General features: G+C 42.5%; 1 pseudogene; it reads right to left on the reverse strand.

Moving 5' to 3' along the window:
- Positions 1–3,767: 3,767 nt before the first annotated feature.
- Positions 3,768–9,783, reverse strand: LOC120516768 (annotated as a pseudogene).
- Between the last annotated feature and the right edge of the window lie 242 nt (positions 9,784–10,025).

Below are 10,025 nucleotides of genomic sequence, written 5' to 3' on the forward strand. Positions count from 1 at the left end.
CTAGCATCCCAGGGGAGGTATTGCTCACCGATGCCCTCTCCCCCAGGTCTTTCCATTCTGTTGGCGTCCCAGCCAGGTAATGGCCATGGCCGCCTGTCACGTAGTCTAGTTGTGAAGAGATAACTGCTGTTGATGTTGTTGTTGTTGTTGATGTAAAGACGTGAGTCACCTTATCAAGTTCAGCAGCAGAGAAAAAGGCCTGATCTTATCTAACACTCATAATTGGAACAAAACAGGCCTCAACAACGGAATTGATGTGTTTATCTGGTTACAATCAAATATCACAGAGCTAGCACAGGGTGTAATGTGTGTTGCTAGTGAACCAAGATTACAATCACAGGCACTATGGGAGACCAAACATCACAATCTCGTTTTTCTTTATTTAAAAATGAAGGAATTGTAACAACATCCATGACTGAATGTCTTCCATAGAGTCCAATAAGGCCTTATCGGAATGACCCTGTTTCAAAGGTAGATAGATTTGCGTGTCATTAATTATGAAAAAAAAATCTTGGCAGGGAGACCAGGGAAACGAGACATGATCTTCTCGAAAGACAATTTGACGTCCCACGAGAGACACTTTAACATCACGCTAGACAAGGCAGTGAGACAGAAGGACAGCTGCTGTACAGGCTTTTAAATGATCGACACGCAGCACGACAAGCAGAACACGCACCTTTGCAGCAGGTGAACAAAGCCAGCAGCTGATCCGTCTGCATCTCCTTAGCGTGCGTTCAGCTCCCCCCTTCTCAATGCGAGCAGGAGAGACGCGAAGTGGCAGGAGTGTAGTGCGCCTCTGGGGAGTTGGAGCGAAGCGAACAAGACCGGATCATCTCAGACAGCACTTTGATGACACACAAGACTAGACATTACAACCTTAGGAAGCAAAACCCGTGAGACGGTGACTTTGCATGTCATATCCTACTTACAAACAATTTAAAACAAGTTCACGGACATCTAACCTTGCAGTTGTTGGAATGCATTTGGCTGACACATGTCATGTGCTCCCAGCTCTTAAAACAACGACAAGAGACAAGCAGGACACGCAACTCACCAGCAGATGAACCGAGCGCATCTCCTTAGCATGCGTTACATACTCCCCCCCCTTCACACCGTGAGTGGCGGAGACGCGAAGTGGCAAAAGGACAGCTGCTATACAGGCTTTTCAATGATCGACGTGCAGCATGACAAGCAGAACACACAGCTCACCAGCAGATGATCTGAGTGCATCTCCTTAGCGTGCGTTCAGCCCTCCCTCGCCCCCCTTCACAATACGAGCGGCAGAGACACAACGTGGCAATAGGACGGCTGCTGTTCAGTCTTTTAAATGATCGATGCGCAGTGCGACAAGCAGAACGCGCAGCTCGCCAGCAGATGATCTGAGCGCATCTCCTTAGTGTACATTCAGCTCCCCCCCTTCACAATACGAGCGGCGGAGATACGAAGTGGCAAAAGGATGCCAGCAGCAGCAGCAAAAGTTCAAAACGTTATTTTTCAAAACAGCTGTTCCAACGGCATCTCCTTAGTGTGTGTTCAGCCCCCCCCCACGCCGTTCACAAATCAAGCAGCGTTATACGTCCTGCGAGAAGGAGATTTAACCACGTTCAGGGTCAGAAATAAATGACAAATATCGTTTTTGCAAAAGTTTTAACATAAAAGTGAAAATAATGCACATGTAACAATTCCTATGAAAATAACAATCTCTTTAAATTGTTTATCCAGTAAACCAAACCTGGGGGTGGGTAAGCAAAGCCTTTTTTTTTTAAAGATTGACCCTAAAGGGACCAAGAACAATGAAAATAACATGAGACCCAGAATGAACCCTTTGGGGATCCCAAAAGTGAGAGGGTCAGAAGAGAAGGAGCAGCTGATAAGGCCTACAGGGAAACCTCTGCCTGTCAGACACAATCTGAACCAAGCCAGGGCAGCTCCTTGTATGCCGATATCCTGCTCAGATCGGTGATAAGGGTGTCATGGTGCACTGTGTCAAAAGCTGCCATAACAAATAAGTGGATAGGACTGGCGAGCTTTGTTGGGCTGAATGGCCTGTTCTCGTCCAGATTGTTCTAATGTTCTAAAAAGAAAAAAAAGGTGTAAGAATATAAGGTGTTTAGAATCCCCAGAGTTAACTATTAATAGGAGGTCTTTACAAGAGCTGATTTAGTGCAGGTTTGGAGCTCCTGGTTCTTGTAACAAAATAGTCTTCAAAAAGCAGAGCTAACCTGCCTACTGTAGAGGAGGTCACCTTGAACAGATCTAAACTAAGCTCTGCAGGAATGAGCGGATCACGTATTCTAAAGTTTCCTGTAGAGGTACAAAGAATTTCCTCTGCAGTAAAAGCTGGCAGGTTGAGTGTAAGAACGTTCGAGTGTGGCGTCAACCGTACACAATACCATAAATTACAGAGAAGTAGCGAATGCTCTCGGTTGTCAGAGACGAGATGTTTTTCCTTGGAGCGTTACACGCTGTACTCTGGCCGTACTGGAAGGGAGGTGAAATAGCATCAAAGGTTAACATTTGTTCACAATTACCTAATTATATTAATTAGCATTTTCTAAATTAAGCGGCCTACCACTTACTGCATTTATGGCAGGATACGATTGCTTTGCTTTTGAATACAGCCTGCACATTTCAAATTCTCACTTAGGCTTTTCCTCTCTGTTAATAAATTAAAAAGGAAACTGCAACAATGCAGTATGCAGTGTGCCAGGTGTGGATATTTGGGGTATTTCAGGCAGATTTTAGGGGTTGGCCTTTTAACAGGGCATCTATTTTGAACCTGCCTAGTCCAGTTTAGGGTCACGGAGGCTGGGGCCGATATGGGCAGCACTAGGGATGAGGCAGGAAGACATCTTAAAAATAGTGTGGGGTAACAGCTTTTATTTAAGATTCATGCCTGAGTGGGAAATGGCATCACATACATCATGAGCTAGCAGGTGATGTGCACATGTGGCATGAAATCATTGAAAACCAGTAGAACTGGCAATCCTACAAAAAACCTAAGAGCCACAGTGGAAAAGGTTTGCTTCTATAAGACATGAAAGACTCTGGTTATATAAGTGTATACATAAAGTGCATGTAGAAAGCATCCTGACCCACTCACTTTCTGCACACATTTTACCGAGTTGTAGGTTTCTATTTTCAGTCTATACTTCATAACCCATAATGACAAAGCGAAAGCATCAGAAAGGTGTGCAAGTTTAGTTAAAAGTCAAAAACTGAAATCTCTCTTTCATATAAGAATTCAGACCCTTAATTCATCACTTTGTAGCAGACCCTTTGGCAGAAATTTCAGTTTGGAGTTTTCCTGAGTAAGTCTCTGTAAACTTTGCAAACCTGGTTTTGGGCCGTTTATCTCATTCTTCGGCTTTATTGAAAGGTGCTTGATTAGATAGATAGATAGATAGATAGATAGGAAAGGCACTATATGATAGATAGATAGATAGATAGATAGATAGATAGATAGATAGATAGATAGATAGATAGATAGATAGATAGGAAAGGCACTATATGATAGATAGATAGATAGATAGATAGATAGATAGATAGATAGATAGATAGATAGATAGATAGATAGATAGATAGATAGATAGGAAAGGCACTATATGATAGATAGATAGATAGATAGATAGATAGATAGATAGATAGATAGATAGATAGATAGATAGATAGATAGATACTTTATTAATCCCAAGGGGAAATTCACCAGTTCTGTTCCCCAGTTGACATCTTTTGGAATGATGGACAGCCAAACCTAAAGGAGTGCATTACTCGTAGATCCAGTCTCTAGCACAGCTCTCATATTTCACAAGTTCTTCAGCTTTAAACCACAAGCTGATCTCTTTCTTGGCACTTTCCACAGAGTCACTGCCATAGATGACGTTACTGTCAACTTGAATGCAGAAATCACCATGGATGGTACCAGGCTTCGAGTTGGCTGGATTGGCCAACATGACTCTGCTAGTCTTGACTACATTTAGAATGCATTTACTTCACCAGGCCACTGTCACAAATCCATATGGTGTTTCTTCAGCAGATCTTCAGAAGCATGCATGAACTTCAAGGCCACCAGGCAGAAGCCCTTATTCTCGAAGCGCTTGATGATCTCGTCCATCAGTCCCCTCTGGACACGCGTCAGGCTTGACCACGATGAAAGCGCGTTCTTCTCAGTTCCGGCTATGGTGCTGATATTAAAGGAAGCCTTGCGAGACTGGCTGATGAATAAAAACAGCCGAGCACTTTGGTGTCTGTCAGGCAACAGACACTCTTACTGTCAGGTCCTCTCGAGTTCCATTAGATTAGACGGGAAGTGACTGTGTAAAGTAAGCACTTTGAGCTACTGTTTGTATGAAAATGTGCTATATAAATAAATGTTGTTGTTGTTGTTGTGAACTGCCATCTTCAGGTCTCTCCTCTGGTGCACTATGGCGTTTAGCCCTGGGCTTTGACTGGGCCATTCAGCAGACGGAGATGCTCTGATCCAGTTGTCCAGCTTTTGTCAAAGTCACTTAGATCCTTACTCTTGCCCATATTTCCTGTTTCTAACACATCACCTGGACGTTCACTTGCTGCCTCATGTATCCCAACCCTTGACAGGTGCCATCGTAATGAGATCATTAATGTTATTCACTTCACCTGTCAGTGCTTTTAATGTTGTGGCTGACGGTGTGTATAATAAAAGATCATTTCCTCTCTGTGGGGGTCCAGCATGAACGGTTTCATTCTCTTGTGAAGCCACATTTATGAGTTTTACTTTCCACGACAGTATAAATCAATCAAATGACATTTCAATGTAACAGCATTACCCAGGAGCACCCAGATGCATAACAATATTACAACAAGGCATCGAATATAACAAGTGTTTAGTAAAATAACAGCAACATGCAAATACAAATAAAAAAACAGGATTGCAGAAAATCCACAAAATTCTTTTGGGACCAAAGTGTAGGAATCATAAGGAAAGACTCCGAGCTGAGGAGCCCCTGAAAGTGGTTCAAATTAAGAAGGCAGTTTCGTATTTGAACAGCGAGAGCACGGGCACATCTTCCCTCCCGAAACAAACTCACTTTAAAGACCCTCCGTTGAAGTGCGTTGTGAAGCTGAGCCCTGCGGCTCGTATTGTTGCTAGGCAGCAGCAGCCACAAAGAAGCACGGTCAAACAAATGTAACCCCCCATCCCCCACCTCACCCCAATCCTGTTATAAAAATTAAATAATCAGCAGTAAGAAGTTGTTAAAAAGACTTGACGTGACAATGTGGAAGATGACACTGAGATTGATCGGTTAGCTGCTGTTCCATCATAAGGAGTTGGCTGAGTTTAGGCCTTTGGACCTCCTGGAAAGGATGAACTTCAGATTGTGACTCGGTCCTGGAGCAGCATCAGTTTGAACGAAAGCTACCATTCCACTGGCCTGACCGACAAAAGGATGCAAAAGTAGTCCAAGACAGTGAAGCTTTCCAACCGGAGACACCCTCAAAGCTGGAACATGGCTGGCCCACACCAGCAAATTACACCAAACGCTATGGACAGCAAGAAAAGGAGTTTATTGCTGTAATTTGGGTATTTTACATATCCAGTCAGAGACCAGAGTGGCACTAGGCTTTCTTTGCCTTCTGGACCTTATCCATTTCATTCATATCTGTATTGTGGATTGGAATGGTGAAACGTATTCAATGTTTTTCTTAAGCTTTTGAAAATTCTCCCCGGTCATTATAAAGAGCAGAGGGGGGCAAACTCTGGGATTTCAAGGAAGACTCGGATGTACTGTCTATGGTGGTGATATGAAGTAACCCCAGTGAGAAAACGAGCTGCTGACAACTCCAGTGACAATCTGTAACACACTGGAAAACTTACACATGTGCACTGTGCAATGATGGTCTATGACTACGACCGGAGAGCAAAGGTGGTGCCGAATGCCTTACAGCTCCTTACAAATGTCAGGCTGTTTTTAAGTACTAATGATAGTAGTGTGAACAAAGCCTGACAACTGAATCGAGATGTGGAAAGTTAGGAGGTATTACCAGAAAATCAGAAGTTAAAGTATGAAAACAACAATTGTTCACAGGTCAAATCCGTAATCTCGGATAAAGGACTAAATGTGCTACTCTGGAATTTAAAAGCAAGTCTTAGAGGCGCAAATAGGCAGGCACTAGCAACTATAGAGTGCTTCCTAGTGACCCATTGTCATGTCAACAGGCACGAGATTCAAGAAGGCAACTGGGAGACAAAAACGTAGTCAAAACTGGAACAATGGTCGGAACCAGGAGATCAACTATCAGCCCTACAAAGGCTGTATCAACCCGTAGTCCCTTGCGGTTCATTCGAATGCGCTTGGGAGTTTTGTGTTGTCCCTGTGATTCTTTTTCCCTGTGCTTGTAGTTTACTGGACTTTTAGATTTTTGTGCTCCATTTTTTTGAGTTGTCTTTGGAATTTTTATGTTGGAACTTGTTTTGCCTTTGGATTGAACTTTTTTGCTACAGGCAACTCCTTTTGCCTTTGTGCTCCACAGAGCATTCTTTTGTGCTTCCTGCCATTTTTTGAAAATAAACATTTTTATTATAATAAGATTCTGTGCTTGCCCTTATTACTAGTCAGGGTTTTATTGACAGTATTTCCCGCTCTGGTGAGCACTTTTGGAAATGTATGGGACCTGGATGCTCTGCAACTTTAGGTTTGCTAACCCCGACTCCAAATAGTTTATTTTGAAGTCATGAACCTAGGAGTTTCTTACACGTGAATGTTGGAATAAAGTGTTCAGTATGTTCAAGAACAATGCAAAAAGTGTGTGAATTATTATTGAAAACTGTTTGCTCATTATTGGAATTCAGATGAATATCAGAATATATTTTAAGACTAATTTATACATATTGTGAGCTGGAGTGCTGATCACACCCCAAGAGGATACAGACGCCCCTGGGAAATCCCCAACCCCTGAAATACAGACTACTCTCACATTGCTCCTTACCCTTCTCACTTGTGTCTGTTTGCAAGACAAAATCCTTTTTGAAATCCGGGTTCCTTAGAACCGGGTAGGAAGACAAGGCTTTTTTTTAAATCGCTGAAAAAATGTTCACAATTTTCTGTCCATAAGATAGGTCGGTTTTTCCTGCCTCTAGTAAGTTCTGTAAGAGGAGCAGCTCTATGTGCAAAATTTGGAATGAACCTTCTGTAATAACCAGCAAACCCCAGAAAAGCTCGTACCTGTTTCTGTGTTTTTGGTCTCAGGTAAGCAAGCATTTCTTCTATTTTCCTTAACTGTGGTCTAAGTAAACCCTTGCCCATAGAATAACCTAAGTAATGAGTCTCGGACATGCCCAGTTTACATTTCTTAGGGTTAGCAGTAAGGCCAGCCTGTCTCAAGCTTTCAAGAACGGCTTGAAGCCGCTCTAAGTGTGTTTGCCAATCATTGCTGAAAATCAAGACATCGTCAAGGTATGCCCTGGAATATTCAGAATGAGGACGCAGGATCTGATCCATCATACGCTGAAAAGTCAGTGGTGCCCCGTGAAGACCAAACGGGAGTCTTGTAAATTCATGGATCCGTCAGGATTTGCGAATGCTGTTTTCTCACAACTGCTAGCCTCTAAAGGCACCTGCCAATAGCCTTTCGTGAGATCTAGCGTAGAGATATAGCTCGCTTGATCCAGTTTTTCCAACAGTTCATCGTCGCGGGGCATCGGATAAGCATCGAATTCAAAGACCTTATTCAAGCATCTGAAATCGATACAGAAGCGAACCGAACCATCTTGCTTTGGGACTAATACGACTGGGCTGCACCAGTCACTTTTACTTCCACGAATTACACCCAATGTCAGCATCTTTTTTACCTCCTCGCATACAATATTTCGTCGCGCTTCCGGAATCCGGAATGGCCGCATCTGTATGCAAACACCAGGTTCAGTGGTAATTTTATATTTTGTGATGTTAGTCTTGCCTGGTAAGTCTGAAAAGACATCAGTGTTCCGTTCTATCAAAGATAACAGTTCTGTCTTTTGCGTGTCAGTAAGATCGTTACCAATGGCAACATCGGTCTGAGAAACAGCAGCCAAGGAAATGTTAGCCTCTTGTCGGTCATGCCATTCCTTCAAAAAGTTAATGTGTCAAATCTGGAATGGTTTGCGCCGGCCTGGTATTCTAACCTTGTAATTTACCAGACTTATATGCTCCTCAATAATGGCAGGGCCCTGCCATTTAGCTAAGAATTTGTGTGGGTCGGACGGAACCGATACCAAAACACAATCACCACGTTTGAATTCACGGAGCTTACTGCACCTATCGTAAAGATGATTCTGAGTTACACACGCTACCCTTTAATTGATAGACGAAACTGTCATCTATGTCAAGGAGCAAGTTTGAAGAGACAAATGTTTGTTTGCAGTGTTTGAATAAAAATCCTTCTTGTTTCTACAACCTCCTGTGTCTCTGTGCAAATCTGTGACCCAAGCTTGACAAATGGTACCAGGAGTGGGGTGCAATCAGCACTACAGATCACAATATGTACAGTCATTTTCAAAGGGTTCACACACTTTTTCTTACCACTATCTATCTATCTATCTATCTATCTATCTATCTATCTATCTATCTATCTATCTATCTATCTATCTATCTATCTATCTATCTATCTATCTATCTATCTATCTATCTATCTATCTATCTATCTATCGCCCAGTTCAAAGATACTGTAAGATCTTATTCGTTGTGTATGATATTTTACAGAGAATTCTTTTACATAAAGGCCCCTAATCTGTTCACGCTGCCCCCTGGTGGCTAAGGCACCTGAGTGTATGAGACCCCATAGACACACTGTGTGACTTAAAGACAGCAAGTCATTGCCAGCCCTGATGATGTAGAAATATGAAACAAATCTCAGCTTTGTACTTGCGGTCTGAAAGTTCAAACTAAATAAGTAAATGTGACGTTCATTATTTATACGCTGTGCCAGATTATACGCCAGCTCAGATGTTTATGCGAGCACATGTAAGGCACGTGTGTACATTTACGTTATTTCCAGTTGCAGCACTCTTATGGATTATACTCAGGAAGAGTGGGGTGGACAGGGAATTCATGACACAATTCTGCTTTTTGATTTTGCAATGAAATAGGAAAATCCTTTTCAACATACAGCATAATCATAAAATCAATTCTTCCACTAAGCTGACGCTGAAGGGGATTGTGGCTGAGAGCTGTCCATAGGCACCTCTGCTGAAATAAGGCTCTGTATGCTACCAGTCAATGAAACAAGGAATGGAGGACCCTTGAGGAACAGGGGCTTCACCATTTATTGCCTATAGGAATAAAAATTAGGGAAAAGTAATAGAAATGATTTAGAATTAGCAGAGCTGAAAAGGCTTCAAGTCTGGGAGAGCGATTCTCATTCTGGTGCTTTGCCAAAGTCTGTCTTTTTTTTTTTTACCGTGTCCTTGAACAACTGCTTAGATTTGAAAGAAAGACCCCAGCACTGTGCGTTCAGAAAGAATACTCAGCCATTCAGACATCGGGAAATAAATTAGAGCCAAACTAAGCCTCGGCTGAATTTGGTTTCAATGCAGGGAATGGGCAACATCTAGGTGGGCGAAGGCCTTTGATTTTTATAAATGCACACCAGTGTGTTTATTTATTTTTTCAGGATAAAAAGAAAACTTGTAAGATGTAAACACAAGCTGATGTTTGGTCGTTTTATTTTTTTGTGCACTTTAAGCTATTGGGAGCGGCAGCTCTTTGGCCTTATTTAGCCAGCAGGCAGCTGTGCTCTGGGGGGATTGGCACCACCCTGGCCGCTCATGCGTTGCATTGGTTGTTAAGCTCCCCGTGTAGATTTGCAAAGATGGGAAGCTTTAATGCTCCCCATTCATTTTCCTGCGGGTAATCGATGGAGGCTCAGGGTTACAGCTAATGTGATTTATGGGTCCTATTTCCACTGTTATGCTTCACGTACAAATTGTCTTTGCTGATGTAAATTCCTTATTTTTTTGCTACTTGCTGACTTGCGTTCGGCTGGCAAAAGTTAGTTCATCCATTTCTATT

The sequence above is a fragment of the Polypterus senegalus genome, chromosome 16 (genome assembly GCF_016835505.1).
Source record: "Polypterus senegalus isolate Bchr_013 chromosome 16, ASM1683550v1, whole genome shotgun sequence".
In the NCBI taxonomy this organism is placed as follows: Eukaryota; Metazoa; Chordata; class Cladistia; order Polypteriformes; family Polypteridae; genus Polypterus; species Polypterus senegalus.